The sequence below is a fragment of the Panulirus ornatus genome, chromosome 44 (assembly GCF_036320965.1).
Source record: "Panulirus ornatus isolate Po-2019 chromosome 44, ASM3632096v1, whole genome shotgun sequence".
Lineage (NCBI taxonomy): Eukaryota > Metazoa > Arthropoda > Malacostraca > Decapoda > Palinuridae > Panulirus > Panulirus ornatus.
The window spans coordinates 13,642,572-13,661,026 of NC_092267.1; the positions used below are offsets into that span (position 1 = coordinate 13,642,572).

The 18,455-nt window shown below is 39.5% G+C and overlaps 1 protein-coding gene across 2 annotated transcripts in view; it reads right to left on the reverse strand.

The window, feature by feature from the left end:
* The window catches only part of LOC139762763 (uncharacterized), a 26,336-nt gene extending 13,073 nt beyond the window's left edge, over window positions 1-13,263 (reverse strand). Inside the window, exon 1 of one of the 2 annotated variants that reach the window (XM_071687872.1) lies at window positions 12,990-13,263. The gene's annotated coding sequence lies outside the window, so the exon portion shown is untranslated. Of the gene's footprint in view, window positions 1-12,985 lie in introns of both variants that reach the window. The other variant, XM_071687871.1, reaches the window with a different exon arrangement.
* Between the last annotated feature and the right edge of the window lie 5,192 nt (window positions 13,264-18,455).

Genomic DNA, 18,455 nt, shown 5'->3' on the forward strand with positions numbered 1-18,455 from the left:
ATTTATTTATTTATTTATTATACTTAGCGCTGTCTCCTGCATTAGCAAGGTAGCACAAGGAAACAGACAAAAGAATGGCCCAACTCACCCGCATACACATGTATATACATACACGTCCACACATGCACATATACATACCTATACATTTCAACGTATACATATATATACACATAGACATATACATATATACACATGTACATAATTCATACTGTCTGCCTTTATTCATTCCCATACATATGCATATTTATTTATCTATTCTACTTTGTTGCTGTCTACCGCGTTGGCGAGGTAGCGTACGGAAACAGACGAAAGAATGGCCCAACCCACCCACATACACATGTATATACATACACGTCCACACACGCAAATATACATACCTATACATCTCAACGTATACATATATATATACACATAGACATATACATATATACACATGTACATAATTCATAGTCTGCCTTTATTCATTCCCATCGCCACCCTGCCACACATGAAATAACAACCCCCTCCCTCCGCATGTGTACAAGATAGCGCTAGGAAAAGACAACAAAGGCCACATTCATTCACACTCAGTCTCTAGCTGTCATGTATAATGCACCGAAACCACAGCTTCCTTTCCACATCCAGGCCCCAAAGAACTTTCCATGGTTTACCCCAGACGCTTCACATGTCCTTGTTCAATCCACTGACAGAACATCAACCCGGTATATCACATTGTTCCCATTCACTCTATTCCTTGCACGCCTTTCATCCTCCTGCATGTTCAGGCCCCAATCACTCAAAATCTTTTTCACTCCATCTTTCCACCTCCAATTTGGTCTCCCACTTCTCTCAACCACAATCTTTTTAGTACCACACATCTCTCTTACCCTTACATTACTTACTTGATCAAACCACCTCACACCACATATTGTCCTCAAACATCTCATTTCCAGCACATCCACCCTCCTCCGCACAACTCTATCTATAGCCCACGCCTTGCAACCATATAACATTGTTGGAACCACTATTCCTTCAAACATACCCTTTTTTGCTTTCTGAGATAATGTTCTCGACTTCCACACATTCTTCAACGCTCCCAGAACTTTCACCCCCTCCCCTACCCTATGACTCACTTCACTACCATGGTTCCATCCACTGCCAAATCCACTCCCAGATATCTAAAACACTTCACTTCCTCCAGTTTTTCTCCACTCAAACTTATCTCCCAATAATTGACTTGCCCCTCAACCCTACTGTACCTAATAACCTTGCTCTTATTCACATTTACTCTAAGCTTTCTCCTTTCACACACTTTACCAAACTCAGTCACCAGCTTCTGCAGTTTGTCACACGAATCAGCCATCAGCGAACAACAACTCACTCACTTCCCAAGCTCTCTCATCCACAACAGACTGCATACTTGCCCCTCTTTCCAAAACTCTTGCATTCACCTCCCTAACAACCCCATCCATAAACAAATTAAACAACCATGGAGACATCACAAACCCCTGCCGCAAACCAACATTCACTGAGAACCAATCACTTTCCTCTCTTCCTACATGTACACATGCCTTACATCCTCAATAAAAACTTTTCTTAACACACATCTCTCTTACCCTATTATTACTTACTTGATCAAACCACCTCACACCACATATTGTCCTCAAACATTTCATTTCCAGCACATCCACCATCCTCCGCACAACTCTATCTATAGCCAACGCCTTGCAACCATATAACATTGTTGGAACCACTATTCCTTCAAACATACCCATTTTTGCTTTCTGAGAAAATGTTCTCGACTTCCACACATTCTTCAACGCTCCCAGAACTCTCACCCCCTCCCCTACCCTATGACTCACTTCCACTTCCATGGTTCCATCCACTGCCAAATCCACTCCCAGATATCTAAAACACTTCACTTCCTCCAGTTTTTCTCCATTCAAACTTACCTCCCAATAATTGACTTGTCCCTCAACCCTACTGTACCTAATAACCTTGCTCTTATTCACATTTACTCTCAGCTTTCTCCTTTCACACACTTTACCAAACTCAGTCACCTGCTTCTGCAGTTTCTCATACGAATCAGCCACCAGCGCTGTATCATCAGCAAACAACAAATAACTCACTTCCCAAGCTCTCTCATCCACAACATACTGCATACTTGCCCCTCTTTCCAAAACTCTTGCATTCACCTCCATAACAACCCCATCCATAAACAAATTAAACAACCATGGAGACATCACACACCCCTGCCGCAAACCAACATTCACTGAGAACCAATCTCTTTCCTCTCTTCCTACATGTACACATGCCTTACATCCTCGATAAAAACTTTCCACTGCTTCTAACAACTTGCCTCCCACACCATATACTCTTAATACCTTCCACAGAGCATCTCTATCAACTCTATCATACACCTTCTCCAGATCCATACATGCTACATACAAATCCATTTGCTTTTCTAAGTATTTCTCACATACATTCTTCAAAGCAAACACCCGATCCACACATCCTCTACCACTTCTGAAACCACACTGCTCTTCCCCAATCTGATGCTCTGTACATGCCTTCACCCTCTCAATCAATACCTTCCCATATAATTTCCAAGGAATACTCAACAAACTTATACCTCTGTAATTTGAGCACTCACTTTTATCCCCTTTGTCTTTGTACAATGGCATTATGCAAGCATTCCATCAATCCTCAGGCACCTCACCATGAGTCATACATACATTAAATAACCTTACCAACCAGTCAACAATACAGTCACCCCCTTTTTTAATAAATTCCACTGCAATACCATCCAAACCCGCTGCCTTGTCGGCTTTCATCTTCCACAAAGCCTTTACTACCACTTCTCTGTTTACCAAATCATTCTCCCTAACCCTCTCACTTTGCACACCACCTCGACCAAAACACCCTATATCTGCCACTCTATCATCAAACACATTTAACAAACCTTCAAAATACTCACTCCATCTTCTCACATCACCACTACTTGTTACCTACCCATTAGCCCATTTCACCGAGGCTCCCATTTGTTCCCTTGTCTTACGCAATTTACCTCCTTCCAAAACATCTTTTTATTCTCCCTAAAATTCAATGATACTCTCTCATCCCAACTCTCATTTCCCTCTTTTTCACCTCTTGCACCTTTCTCTTGACCTCTTGCCTCTTTCTTTTATACATCCCAGTCATTTGCATTTTTTCCCAGCAAAAATTGTCCAGATCCCTCTCTCTTCTCTTTCACTAATAATCTTACTTGTTCATCCCACCACTCACTACCCTTTCTAATCTGCCCACCTCCCACGCTTCTCATGCCACAAGCATCTTTTGCGCAAGCCATCACTGCTTCCCTAAATACATCCCATTCCTCCCCCACTCCCCTTACGTCCTTTGTTCTCACCTTTTTCCATTCTGTACTCTGTCTCTCCTGGTACTTCCTCACACAAGTCTCTTTCCCAAGCCCACTTACTCTCACCACTCTCTTCACCCCAACATTCTCTCTTCTTTTCTGAAAACCCCTATAAATCTTCACCTTCGCCTCCACAAGATAATGATCAGACATCCCTCCAGTTGCACCTCTCAGCACATTAACATCCAAAAGTCTCTCTTTTGCGTGCCTATCAAGTAACACGTAATCCAATAATGCTCTCTGGCCATCTCTCCTACTTACATATGTAAACTTATGTATATCTCTCTTTTTAAACCAAGTATTCCCAATCACCAGTCCTTTTTCAGCACATAAATCTACAAGCTCTTCACCATTTCCATTTACAACACTGAACACCCCATGTATACCAATTATTCCCTCAACTGCCACATTACTCACCTTTGTATTCAAATCACCCATCACTATAACCCGGTCTCATGCATCAAAACTACTGAGACACACTTACTCAGCTGCTCTCAAAACACTTGTCTCATGATCTTTCTTCTCATGCCCATTAGCATATGCACCAATAATCACCCATCTCTCTCCATCCACTTTCAGTTTTACCCATATCAATCTAGAGTTTACTTTCTTACACTCTATCACATGCTCCCACCACTCCTGTTTCAGGAGTAGTGCTCCTCATTACCTTGCTCTTGTCCTTTCACTAGCCCCTGACTTTACTCCCAAGACATTCCCAAACCACTCTTCCCCTTTACCCTTGAGCTTTGTTTCACTCAGAGCCAAAATATCCAGGTTCCTTTCCTCAAACATACTACCTATCTCTCCTTTTTTCGAGGAGGATGAGCACTCCCCACGTGACTCCTTCTTCCATTTCCCGTTTTATAAAGTTAAAATACAAGGAGGGGAGGGTTTCTAGCCCCCTGCTTCCGTCCCCTTTAGTCGCCTTCTACGACATGTGAGGAATGCGTGGGAAGTATTCTTTCTCGCCTATCCCCAGGGATAGGGGAGAAAGCATACTTCCCACACATTCCTCCTTCACAATCTATTTTCCGAAAACTTTCTTCCAAAATATTCCATCTACTCCTTTACTTTCCTTTATCAGCTTCTTAACATTCAACTTACACTTTTTTTTTTTTATTATACTATGACGATGTCTCCCGCGTTAGCGAGGTAGTGCAAGGAAGCAGATAAAAGAATGGTCATACCCACCCACATACACATGTATATACATACATGTCCACACACGCACATATACACATATATACATACACAGACATAAACATATATACACATGTACATAATTCATACTGTCTGCCTTTATTCATTCCTGTCGCCACCCCGCCACACATGAAATGGCAACCCCATCCCCCCCAGCATGCGCGTGAAGTAGCGCTAAAAAAAGACAACAAAGGCCACAATCGTTCACAGAGTCTCTAGCTGCCATGTATAATGTACCGAAACCACATCTACCTTTCCACATCCAGGCCCCTCAAAACTTTCTATGGTTTACCCAAGACACTTCAAATGCCCTAGTTCAGTCCATTGACAGCACGTTGACCCCGGTATACCAAATCATTCCAATTCACTCTATTCCTTGCACGCCTTTCACCCTCCTGCATGTTCAGGCCCCGATCACTCAAAATCTTTTTCCTTCTCCTCCTTCCCTCCACCTCCGACACATATATCCTCTTGGTCAATCTTTCCTCACTCATTCTCTCCATGTGACCAAACCATTTCAAAATGCCCTCTTCTGCTCTCTCAACCACACACTTTTATCACCACACATCTCTCTTACCCTTTCATTACTTACTCAATCAAACCACCTCACCACATATTTTCCTCAATCATCACATTTCCAACACATCCACCCTCCTCCACACAACTCTATCTATAGCCCAAACCTTGCAACCATATAACATAATTGTAACCACTATTCCTTCAAACATACCCATTTTTGCTTTCCGAGATTATGTTCTCACCTTCCACACATTTTTCAATGCTCCCAGAACCTTCACCCCCTTCCCAACCCTATGATTCACTTCCGCTTCCATGGTTCCATCCACTGCCAAATCCACTCCCAGATATCTAAAACACTTCACTTCCAGGTTTTCTCCATTCAAACTTTCCTCCCAATTGACTTGTCCCTCAACACTACTGTACCTAACAACCTTGCCCTTATTCACATTTACTCTGACCTCTCTTCTTTCACACACTTTACCAAACTCAGTCACCAGCTTCTGCAGTTTCTCACCCAAATCAGCCACCAGCACCGTATCATCAGCAAACAACAATTGACCCACTTCCCAAGCTCTCTCATCCACAACAAATGCATACTTGCCCCTCTCTCCAAAACTCTTGCATTCACCTCCCTAACAATTCCATCCATAAACAAATTAAACAACCATGGAGACATCATGCACCCCTGCCACAAACTGACATTCACTGAGCACCAACCACTTTCCTCTCTTCCTACTCGTACACATGCCTTACATCCTTGATAAAAACTTTTCACTGCTTCTAATAACTTGACTACCACACCATATATTTTTAATACCTTCCACAGAGCATCTCTATCAACTCTTTATCATATGCCTTCTCCAGATCCATAAATGCTACATATAAATCCATTTGCTTTTCTAAGTACTTCTCACAAACATTCTTCAAAGCAAACACCTGATCCACACATCCTCTAACACTTCTGAAGCCACACTGCTCTTTCCCATTCTGATGCTCTGTACATGCCTTCACCCTCTGTAATTTGAGCACTCACCTTTATCCCCTTTGCCTTTGTACAATGGCACTATGCAAGCATTCTGCCAATCCTAAGGCACCTCACCATGAGTGATACACACACTAAATATCCTTACCAACCAGTCAACAACACAGTCACCCCCTTTTTTAATAAATTCCACTGCAATACCATCCAAACCTGCTGCCTTGCCAGCTTTCATCTTCCGCAAATCTTTTACTACCTCTTCTCTGTTTACCAAGTAATTCTCCCTAACCCTCTCACTTTGCACACCACCTCAACCAAAACACCCTGTATCTGCCACTCTATCATCTAACATTCAACAAACATTCAAAATACTCATTCCATCTCCTTCTTACATCACCACTACTTGTTATTACCTCCCCATTAGTCCCCTTCACCAATGTTCCCATTTGTTCTCTTGTCTTACACACTTTATTTACCTCCTTCCAAAACATCTTTTTATTCTCCCTAAAATTCAATGATACTCTCTCACCCCAACTCTCATTTGCCCTCTTTTTCACCTCTTGCACCTTTCTCTTGACCTCCTGCCTCTTTCTTTTATACATCTCCCAGTCATTTGCATTATTTCCCAGCAAAAATCATCGAAATGCCTCTCTCTTCTCTTTCACTAATAATCTTACTTCATCCCACCACTCACTACCCTTTCTAATCTGCCCACCTCCCACGCTTCCCATGACACAAGCATCTTTTGCGCAAGCCATAATTGCTTCCCATATCCCATTCCTCCCTTTCAGTTACCCTCCTTTCATATTCCTCCCTGCATTTTTTCCAATTCATCTTCTCACTTGCCAACACTTTTACCTCTCCATTTTTCCTTACACCATACCTCCACTTCTCCCTGATCATCATCCCCACAAGAACTGCAAAATGGTCAGTCTACAAAGAATCCTCTCACAACTTTCAAATCTAGCATGGCCTTTCTCAGCCTTTCATTCACTGCCCCATAGTCAATCACAGCCTTTTGCTCTTCTCTTCCATCAATTCTCATCCATGTGTACCTGTAGATCATCTTGTGCTGAAAAAGGTGTTTGCAGGGAATAAGCCCCCTTCAGCCCAGACATCCTCAAGACGTTCATTTACTCTAAGCACTCCTCACTTACTAGCTATCTTGTCAATTTCATCTTATTCCCATTCCCATCTTTCATTTTCAAAACCATTATACAGTCATTCAAATTTCTCCAGAAATGCTTCGTTTTATCCTCCCCTTGCACAGTCTTCACATTCACAGGCACATATGCACATACCCATGCACACTTCACAATACCGATCTTTCCTTTCACCTGCACTGTTCTTGATCCATTCCATCCATGCTCCAAAACACTCTCAATAGTAGCAGAATTGCACAGCTTTCTTTCCCTCCTCTCTCATAATTTTCATTCATTCTCATCCATACCACTCCTTCCACACTCTCCCATAACTTGCATTAAAATGTGCTTATTTGAATATGTGTTTTTTGTCATTGGTTTAACTCCAGTGCATATCAGCATGAAGAATATGAACATAAAACAATATGATAATAAATGGCAAAACTCAATATACAAATATTTTGATCATTAATTTACAGAATCAGATACTTTGTTTCATTTCTGTGAATTCTTACATCCATAACCAGATGTAAACTTGCAGACAAATGACTAACATCAATGTTCAAAAAAGCAGATTCATTTGTATGTCAAAAGGTCTTGGTCCTCCTTTGGAAAACATGAAAATGCATTCAGTGTGACTGTGTTACATAATCTGATTCATTAAATTGAGCTCAATTTCTTATCAATATATTCTAAAAATGAGAAATATCTTGTACGTTCACAGCAACAGAAATGAAACAAAGAATACATTGCTAAGCTTTTACAGTAGATTTAAACCACAATGAGTTTCATCAACTATGGACAAACTGTTTTAAGACCTTCATAAGAATACCAAGAGTAGGCAAACCCATGACTACAAAATTTCTGTTAAATAAGTGCAATTTTAGTAAACTCTAGCTCCAAAGGAAAGTTCTATGAAGTTTTCGTAGGTTCTGCTGATAATTTTTTCACATTATCTAGTCCCAAGATTTCCCTCTACTTCACTGCCTTTCCTAACATAAAAATTAGCTCTGGATACTGTACTATTTTGTCATGCAATGCTAGTGTAATATCTAATGAATGTAATAACAGTTATGGGAAATAATTTGAAGCATTTTAGGAAAAACAAAAATAACAGTGGTGAGGGTGTGTATTCAGTTTAGGAAAAAAGAGATTAATCCATGTAAACACATGTAAATCACTTACACAAATCAAAAGAACCCATGAAATCTTCATCAAACCTGCCTTAGTAACCAAAAGGTTATTTATTTAGTTTATTATACTTTGTCACTGTCTCCCACGTTAACGAGGTAGCCTAAGGAACGAGACGAAAGAATGGCCCAACCCACCCACATACACATGTATACACATACACGTTCACACATGCACATATACATACCTATACATCTCAACATATACATATATATACACACACAGACATATACACACATGTACATAATTTATACTCTCTGCCCTCATTCATTCCCGTTGCCACTCCGCCACACATGAAATGACAACCCCCTCCCCCCACATGTGTGCGAGGTAGCAATAGGAAAAGACAACAAAAGCCCCATTCGTTCACACTCAGTCTCTAGCTGTCATGTATAATGCACCGAAACCACAGCTCCCTTTCCACATCTATGCCCCACAGAACTTTCCATGGTTTACTCCAGACGCTTCACATGCCCTGGTTCAATCCACTGGCAGCACGTCGACCCCCAGTATACCACATTGTTCTAATTCACTCTACTCCTTGCACACCTTTCACCCTCCTGCATGTTCAGGCCCCGATCACTCAAAATCTTTTTCACTTCATCTTTCTACCTCCATTTTGGTCTCCCACTTCTTGTTCCCTCCACCTCTGACACATATATCCTCTTTGTTAATCTTTCCTCACTCATTCTCTCCATGTGACCAAACCATTTTAAAACACCCTCTTCTGCTCTCTCAACCACACTCTTTTTATTACCACACATCTCTCTTACCCTTTCATTACTTACTCGACCAAACCACCTCACACCACATATTGTCCTCAAACATCTCATTTCCAACACATCCACCCTCCTCCGCACACCTCTATCTATAGCCCACGCCGCGCAACCATATAACATTGTCTGAACCACTATTTCTTCAAACATACCCAAAGGTATAGTATAAATATAACATTAAGCTGGTTGCCAGCAAAGGGGGTTTCATGGGGAGGTTGGGTACATGGCACAACTGGCTAATTGGTTTAGTGTCTGTTTGCTGACACTGGTCAGAAGTTGCATGATGCTCAATCAAGGTTGAGGCACATATTTCAACTCTTGACTGCTAATGGAATCAGGCCAGATTTTCATGGGTTCCACTGGTTCTTTCATTTGTTTCACATTTTTATTTATTTATATTATTATGCTTTGTCGCTGTCTCCCGCATTAGCGAGGTAGCGCAAGGAAACAGACGAAAGAATGGCCCAACCCACCCACATACACATACACGTCCACACACGCATATATACATACCTATACATCTCAACGTATACATATATATACATACAAAGACATATACATATATACACATGTACATAATTCATACTGTCTGCCTTTATTCATTCCCATCGCCACCTCACCACACATGAAATAACAACTCCCTCCCCCCTCATGTGTACTTTAATTCCTGTCTTCCCTGTTATTCATAATCCTCATCACCATCTAAATACATTGCTGAGCAGAATCACTAAATACTCTTAAGTTATTTTCGATTTGGAGGTAAACCAATATATTGCTCTTTTGAGTTACAGTATTTATTGTAGAATAAGAAGGAGCTGTACAAACTGCCACCTGCAAATAATACCGAGCTTTTATAAGGTGACTAAAATTTCATTATATACTTAACAATAAATGGTGGTTATTAATGTCAAAATACTGTTACCAGTGGGTCAAATAGTATAATAATGTTTACTTTCCTCATCTCTCTATATTTCTGGACTTATTGACTTTTCCAATGAAAGAAAAGTTTTTGTGCCTAGCCACACTCAAACATATCAATTCTTGAGTGAAAAGATGAATTTTCAATTTAACAAAGTCCAGCATGAATTAATGTAAAACTCTTACCCAACACACTTGAAATATGGAAAAAGTGTTTCGATAAACTAGTCAAACCAACCAACCTTAGCTAACCCTCAACAAAGATTTGCCTCTTAGCTCTCAAACCTTACCTAACACACTGAAAAAACATCAGTAAAAGATCAGGGGGGTTAACCCTACCCCTATCTTTTTAAGAAATTTCATGAAACTTGTATCATGTTCTCCCACTTAGGATCTGAAGCATATATTTTTTTTCTACAAAGACAGTAACAGTGAAGAAAGCTACAAAGATCAAGAGGTTAGGTAATACAGAAGCACATGTAACACTTGTAGAAAACAACAGAGCCTATGAAAAATCCCCTACCTCCTAAGATTCAGAATGCACACACATCAGTATGGCCTGCTGTTAGTGACTGCATGAATTGACTGCTTGTTGGCAGACTGAGTGACAGTACCACTAGTTGCCCTGTATGTCCTTTGTCTGCTTATTCTTTTGACAGCACAACGAACAATCAATGCCATCTCTGGTATATTTTGACAATGACACTAAGATAAACCTCGACAGTAAGGGAAGGCAGGTGAAGTCTTCATAAGTCCTGGTAATTTCTATAAGAGTTTTGACTTTTCTATATCAATATAACCTACATTTTCTCTGATCTTACCCCTCCTCATTATCATTTATTATAAAACAAAATATCACAAGTCTAAATCACATTTGTTAATAGTAATAAATGTTTTGAAAACATTTTAATCCAACCAAGTGGCAGGACTAAACTGATAATTCGAAACACTGTAGTGAAAAAAATCTGAAATTAATGATATAACATTCAATAAATGCAAGTCAAAATACATTTCAGCTACGTACTGCAACTAGCTCTAGGAAATGGCTACTTGTGTTTTAGATTCTATTTCACAATGACTACAAAAACGACTAGAGATTTAATGCATTACACTCCACTTAAAAATATCAAATAGGATAAGAGTTACGTATATTGTGGAAATTATAAGGTTATTTAATGAAAGAATAAGTTAGACCCTTGTGAAATATCAATAGAATATATAAAAACTTCACAATAAGCTGACATGCTAGTAGAAATAAACCATTATATATGTATGTGTCTGGGATACACAGACCTACTCAATATTTCATCTGTTTATTGCCATCTGCTGCCAAGTAAACAGTTCATTCTCATGAACAAGACTGGTATATTTCAACAAAAATATTAAAAATTACGAGATAACTTGACTGCTAGGGAGGTTAGGGTAAGCCTTCACAGGTTCCAATCATTTTTTTTAACAAGTGGATTACCCTCTTACCTCCTTTTTCATAAGTAATTGATAAGCTTAGCTTTGCATCTCAACTAGCTTTAGAAAGTAGCTACTTTCATCAAAGATGCTTTAAACAGTTCCCTGTAATTACAGAAACAGTGGAGCAATACATCTGACGGAACAATATCAAACAAGGTTATAAGTTCTGTACGCCAAAGAAAATGGAAGGTTAATTATCATAGGTAATACACTTGTGAAAAATTGAACAGCACCTGAAATGCAACACTAACCCACATAATAGCCAAAAATGTAATAAGTTCTGTATGTCTAGGAAAATGGGGTAGGGGGTGATCAATAGAGGTAATACACATGTAAAAACTGATCAGAACCTAAAATTCTCTGTCCCCCCAACAATGTAGCAAAAATATATCAACTTTATATCCATCTGAAAAGGATTCTGCTTTCTCATGAGTGTTTACATGATCCACCAGGTTGGTGATACATATTCACGAGCATGAATGGTAAATTTCAGCTGAATCATTGACAAGTAAGATAAAACTTAGAATTCTTGGGAGGTTAAATGAGATTTTCATAGTGTTGCACCTAAAAGTGTATTACCTACTTATATTTCAATCAATTCCATAGTTCACCAATATATTACTGTCGACTTCCTTGATATAATTCAATATAATATAAACTTCTAAATCATATTATGCTGGTATTACTCTATGAACAACTATATAAAACACCCACAACATAAGTTAGCCATCTACTAAAGCGAGTTCTGATGCGGAGTTAAAGTGATAAATCACCTTTTCCCAGATACCTAACCTAACTAGTTCCCTAATATATTATATCTCTGAGATCATAATAAACCACAACATTATTTAAACCATTAATACACCAATCCTGTAGCTAGTATGGCAGCAGAGATGAAATACACACTTTCTCCAATCCATCAACGTAATGGTAGTTGTATCATTCGACCAACCCGGGGCAGAAATGTTGGCAAAATAACCACTTGATCACGTCTTAATATTAATGATCCTCAACACCATATCACTCAATAATTTTCATAATGTCATAATGTCAAAGGAAAATTAGATGAAGTCAAGCTGGTCCATTTCAGCTTTAAATCTTACAGAAAAGATAAACGAGACGAATAACACTGATACAAATGGTGTTTCTTCAATCATTCATTAATGTACGAGGCAGACTAAGCCCGTTATCATTAACCTACCTTGCCCTCCATGTCCCTAATTAAGACTCCGAATGACAGAAGAATGAGAGAGAAGAGTAAATAGAGATGAACCGCCATCCATGTTTCCCAAACACACACACATCACTACAGACTACCGGTATTACAACCACCATAACACAACCCGTTATCATACAAAAAAACAACTTAAATCTCATCTTAATAACTACTTCTTACCTACAAAAGAGATATAATGTGTTGTATCGTTGAAGTAATGTTATGAGGGAGGCACAACCTCAATATTTCGTGGCCACAGATGCCGCTGCCGGGACCATCATGTCTTCCCTGAGCGGGTGCCACACCACCTCCCGGCCCACTCACGACTCACCACAAACTCACGTCATTTTGTATCATTCAAACCAAAATTCACTCCATTTTTCACTTTCAGGCGTGACCCACTGGTTCTGGATGTCTGGCAGGGTTTTCAGAGGCTGTATTTACACAAAACTACGCCAAATAAAAATGGAGTCTGTCTAATAATAGATAGATAGATCGATAAATAGATAGATCCCAAAATCTTAAAAATCGACTAAATCAATATTTCTCAGAGAATTCCAGCATTATTCTACTATTCTTTTTTATTTTCCTAAGAATGATGACTTTCGGTCTCCAAATGTAATTAGTTATAGCACTGACTGAACATAATTAGCGTCGTTAACATTATATCCAATTTTATTTTCTCATATGGTTTTATAATCATCATATCAAATTTGATGTTCTCTCACGGTTTTATAATGATAGTCGACCTCATAAGCCTTAAAGAAACACAAGTGTGGAAAACCACTGGATCTTTTCAGTCAAAGCTCTCTTATGTCCCTCAAGTTAAGTGAAACTAATTTCATCATTTAAGGAACATAAAACCAAGAACCCTCGACATTACAACACCATAAGTCACAATATCAACGCCATATAACAAAGGTCTACCTGGAAAGAGGTAATAAGATTTCTCGTTTTCTTTAAATAAATTGTATATAAAAGCCTTCAATCTGCATTATATATATATATATATATATATATATATATATATATATATATATATATATATATATATATATATATGTATTTGTTTATTTTTTATATTCATTCATTCAGTGTCGCTGTCTCCCGCATTAACGAGGTAGCGCAAGGAAACAGACGAGAGAATGGCCCAACCCACCCACATACACATGTATATACATACACGTCCACACACGCACATATGCATACCTATACATCTCAACGTATATAAATATATTATATATATATATATATATATATATATATATATATATATATATATATATATATATATATATATATATATATATATATTTTTTTTTTTTTTTTTTTTTTTTTCTTTTCTTTCTTTTAAACTATTCGCCATTTCCCGCGTTAGCGAGGTAGCGTTAAGAATAGAGGACTGGGCCTTTGTGGGATATCCTCACCTGGCCCCCCTCTGTTCCTCCTTTTGGAAAAAAAAAAAAATTGACAGCCCCCTCCCCCCCGCATGTGCGGGAGGAAGTGCTAGGAAAAGACAACAAAGGCCACATTCATTCACACTCAGTCTCTAGCTGTCATGTATAATGCACCGAAACCACAGCTCCCTTTCCACATCCAGGCCCCACAAAACTTTCCATGGTTTTACCCTCAGACGCTTCACATGCCCTGGTTCAATCCATTGACAGCACGTCGACTCCGATATACCACATAGTCCCAATTCACTCTTCCTTGCATGCCTTTCACCTTCCTGCATGTTCAGGCCCTGATCACTCAAAATCTTTTTCACTCCACCTTTCCACCTCCAATTTGGTCTCCCACTTCTCATTCCCTCCACCTCTGACACATGTATCCTCTTTGTCAATCTTTCCTCACTCATTCTCTCCATGTGACCAAACCAATTCAAAACATCCTCTTCTGCTCTCTCAACCACACTCTTTTTATTATCTTTGCTCATACATATTCACCATTTCCCGTGTTAGCGAGGTTGTGCTAAGAACAGAGGACCGAGCCTTAGAGGGAATATCCTCGCTTGGTCCCCTTCTCTATTCATTCTTTTGGAAAATTAATAAATGGGAGGGGAGGACTGCTAGTCCCCTGCTGTTACCCCTTTTAGTCGTCTTTTACTACACACAGGGAATACATGGGAAGTATTCTCTCTCCTATCCCAAGGGGATGTATTGAGGAAAGTAGTGATGGCTTGCACAAAAGAAGCTTGTGAAATGAGAAAGTTGGCAGGTGGGCAGATTAGAAAGGGTAGTGAGTGGTGGGATGAAGATAGATTGTTAGTGAAAGAGAAGAGGGGCATTTGGATGATTTTTGCAGGGAAATAGTGCAAATGACTAGGAAATGTGTAAAAGAAAGAGGCAGGAGGTCAAGAGAAAAATGCAAGAGCTGAAAAAAGGGCAAATGAGAGTTGGGGTGAGAGAGTATCGTTAAATTTTGGGGAGAATAAAAAGATGTTTTGGAATGAGGTAAATAAAGTGCATAAGGCATCAGTGAAAGGGGCTAATGGGGAGGTAATAACAAGTAGTAATGAAGCGAGAAGGAGATGGAGAGTGTATTTTGAAGGTTTCTTGAATGTGTTTGATGATAAAGTGGCAGATAAAGGGTGTTTTGGTTGAGGTGGTGTGCAATGTGAGAGGGTCAGGGTTTGGTAAACTGAGAAGAGGTAGTGAAAGTTTTGCAGATGAAACTGGCAAGGCAGCGGGTTTGGATGGTATTGCATTGAAATTTGTTAACAAAGGGGGTGACTGTATTGTTGACTGGTTGGTGAGAATATTCAGGCCTCACATGCCTGGTTCAATCCATTGACAGCACGTCGACCCTGGTATACCATATCCTTCCAATTCACTCTATTCCTTGCACGCCTTTCACCCTCCTGCATGTTCAGGCCCCAGTCACTCAAAATCTTTTTCACTCCATCTTTCCACCTCCAATTTGGTCTCCCACTTTTCCTCGTTCCCTCCACCTCTGACACATATATCCTCTTGGTCAATCTTTCCTCACTCATTCTCTCCATGTGACCAAACCATTTCAAAACACCCTCTTCTGCTCTCTCAACCACACTCTTTTTATTACCACACATCTCTCTTACCCTCTTATTACTTACTTGATCAAACCACCACACCACATATTGTCCTCAAACATCTCATTTCCATCACATTCACCCTCCTCTGCACAACTCTATCCATAGCCCATGCCTCGCAACCATATAACATTGTTGGAACCACTATTCCTTCAAACATACCCATTTTTGCTTTCCAAGATAATGTTCTCGACTTCCACACATTCTTCAACGCTCCCAGAAATTTTGCTCCCTCCTCCACCCTATGATTCACTTCTGCTTCCATGGTTCCATCCACTGCCAAATCCACTCCCAGATATCTAAAACACTTCACTTCCTCCAGTTTTTCTCCATTCAAACTTACCTCCCAATTGACTTGTCCCTTAACCCTACTGTACCTAATAACCTTGCTCTTATTCACATTTACTCTCAGCTTTCTTCTTTCACACACTTTACCAAACTCAGTCACCAGTGCTGTATCATCAGTGAACAACAACTGACTCACTTCCCAAGCTCTCTCATCCACAACAGACTGCATTCTTGCCCCTCTTTCCAAAACTCTTGCATTCACCTTCCTAACTACCCCATCCATAAACAAATCAAACAACCATGGAGACATCACACACCCATGCCGCAAACTGACATTCACTGAGAACCAATCACTTCCCTCTCTTCTTACACGTACACATGCCTTACATACTTGATAAAAACTTTTCACTGCTTCTAACAACTTACCTTCCTCACCATATATTCTTAATACCATCCACAGAGCATCTCTGTCAACTCTATCATATGCCTTCTCCAGATTCCATAAATGCTACATACAAATCCATTTGCTTTTCTAAGTATTTCTCACATACATTTTTCAAAGCAAACACCTGATCCACACATCCTCTACCCCTTCTGAAACCGCATTGCTCTTCCCCAGTCTGATGTTCTGTACATGCCTTCACCCTCTCAATCAATACCTTCCCATATAATTTCCCAGGAATTCTCAACAAACTTATACCTCTGTAATTTGAGCACTCACTCTTATCCCCTTTGCCTTTGTACAATGGCACTATGCACGCATTCCGCCAATCCTCAGGCACCTCACCATGAGTCATACATACATTAAATAACCTTACCAACTAGTCAACAATGCAGTCACCTCCTTTTTTAATAAATTCCACAGCAATACCATCCAAAACCGCTGCCTTGCCGGCTTTCATCTTCCGCAAAGCTTTTACTACATCTTCTCTGTTTACCAAATCATTTTCCCTAACCCTCTCACTTTGCACACCACCTTGACCAAAACACCCTATATCTGCCACTCTATCATCAAACACATTCAACAAACCTTCAAAACACTCACTTCATCTCCTTCTCACATCACCACTACTTGTTATCACTTCCTTTCACAAGTCTCTACACAGACATATAAGACCAAATCATCCTCACAGAACAATACTGTCACTTGAGGAAATGTCATTACTAACCATAGCCTGAATATCATTAAACACATGGTTAGGTTTGTCATGTACATTGGCAATTATCTCCGCTTAAATCAAATCGCAATTAAGTGCAACTCCACCCAACTTTTTTACCGTCTGTTAGCAATGCTGTTTCCTGTAGGGCGGGGTAATGTCAGGAATGGATGAAGGCAAGCAAGTATGAATATGTACATGTGTGCATATGTATATGTTGATATGCATATGTATGTACATGTGTGTACATGTACGTATGTATATGTATATGTTGATATGCATATATATGTACATGTGCGTACATGTACATACGTATACATATCAACATATACATATGTACATGTACGCACATGTACATACATATACATATCAACATATACATATGCACACATGTACATATTCATACTTGCTTGCCTTCATCCATTCCTGACATTACCCCGCCCTACAGGAAACAGCACTGCTAACAGAGGGTAAAAGATTTGGGTGGAGTTGCACTTAATTGCGATTTGATTTAAGCAGAGATGATTGCCAATGTACATGACAAACCCAACCATGTGTTTAATGATTTTCAGGCTATGGTTAGTAGTGACATTTCCTCAAGTGACAATATTGTTCTGTGAGGATCATTTGGTCTTATCTGTCAGTGTAGACTTGTGAAAGAAATGATAATCCAACCTCACTATGGTCCTCAAATTCCTTTTGGCTGTGTTTTTAGTAATGCCTCCACTTGCATTTTTAAGCATCTAGTGTTGCATTTGTTGTGGTCAGTGTTACATTTGACAAAAAAGTTGTATATGAGCCCAAGATGTATAATCAAAACAGTGTGTGGCTGTAGGGAAAACCAGTTGTAAATCAAACAAGGTATATGGTGAACCAAATACTCTATTCCTGCCTTCTACTGTATGTTCTGGTCTTTGTTGTAGTCCACAATATCTGTACCGCAAAGTATAATTATCATTGCCTTGTGCTGTATTTGGTTGGGTGGGTTTTGTATTCCTCAGACCTACTGGTATTTGTCTGTACTTTATGTTGTATTTGATAAGGCATATGTTGTATTCCTGAGTATTTCATTCATTTGTTGAAGTATTTAGTGTCTTGTATTTATCAATACCCAATCTTATGTTTCAGTACCTTCAGC